Source organism: Myotis davidii, unplaced genomic scaffold (assembly GCF_000327345.1).
Source record: "Myotis davidii unplaced genomic scaffold, ASM32734v1 scaffold261, whole genome shotgun sequence".
Classification (NCBI taxonomy): domain Eukaryota; kingdom Metazoa; phylum Chordata; class Mammalia; order Chiroptera; family Vespertilionidae; genus Myotis; species Myotis davidii.
Genome location: NW_006291737.1, coordinates 248,050 through 249,468, shown reverse-complemented (window position 1 = coordinate 249,468; position 1,419 = coordinate 248,050).

Sequence of the window (1,419 nt, the reverse complement as noted above, 5' to 3'; positions counted from 1 at the left end):
AACAAACTCTACAAAAATTTATATGGTATTAAAAAAAACCCGAATAGCCACAGTAATCCTGAGAAAGAAGAACAAAGTTGGAGGGATCACAATACCAAATATCAAGCTATATTACAAAGCCACTGTTCTTAAAACTGCCTGGTACTGGCACAAGAATAGTCATATAGACCAACAGAACAGAACACAGAACCCAGAAATCGACCCAACCCATTATGCTCACTTAATACTGGACAAAGGAGGCAAGAGCATGCAATGGAGTCAAGACAGTCTCTTTAATAAATGGTGTTGGAAAAATTGGACAGATATACGCAGGAAAGCGTGGGTGGTAAAAAAAAAAAGGGGGGGGGGGAGAAAGACAAACCTAAATTACTAGATATTACTGAGTGCCCAGTAACACTGTTTTTGGCAACACTGTTCAAAGTGCTTAAGGTTTTCAAATCTGACTGCTATAAACTCAATATTTCTGGTCCCCCAAAATACCTTTGTATAAACCTAATCCCCAATGTGATGGTATTAGGAAGTGTGGTCTTAAAGAGGTAATTGTGTCATGAAGGTGGAGCCCTAATGAATGGGATTAGTGTCCTTATAAAAGTTGCCCCAGAAAGCTCCCTAACCCTTTCACGATATTAGGAGACAGTAAAAAATGGATAATCTATGCACCAGGATGTAGGCCCTCACCAGACACTACATCTTCTGTAATCTTGGACTTTCCAGCCTCCAAAACTGTAAAAAATAATTTTTTCTTGTTTAGAAGCCATCTACTTCATGGTATTTTTGTCATAACAGCCCTAATAAACTGACACTTTGACTTATGCTTTAATATAATCCATTTTGCCTGAAGGCTAGAAGACCACCTAAGAGTCTATGCCAGTAATCAGAGGCAAGTAATAATGGTGGTCAAAACCAGCATGGCAATAGTGAATATAGTAAGAAATGGATGAATTCTGGATATATTTTGAAGGTAGAGCCAATAAGGTTTCCTTATGGATTGGATTTGGCTGCAAGAGAAGAGAGGATTCAAGGATAATTGCATGGTTTTACTGGTATAACTGAGAAATAGGAAGTATGGATTTGCCAACAACTGAGATCAAGAATATTGTGCATAGGTCAATATTCAGTTTTGGATTTAGTGAGTTTGATATGTATATTAGACATCCAAGTAAAGATGTCAAGAAGAGAGCTGGTTGTATAATCAAGCTTGGAGAGCGATGTGGCTGAAGATATAAAAATGAGACTGGGAAGGGGGAAAATGGCGGAGGTATAAAGGGACATGTCCTGTGCCTTCTCCTGGAGCAGATAAGGGTGAGCAGCTGAAACGGGTAGCATACAGCCCGAAAAGGCAGAGGATTTTCAGCAGAGAGACTGTCTGCAGCTAGGAAAGACCGAGGACCCCCAGGAAAAAAAGGACCGTTGGAGACT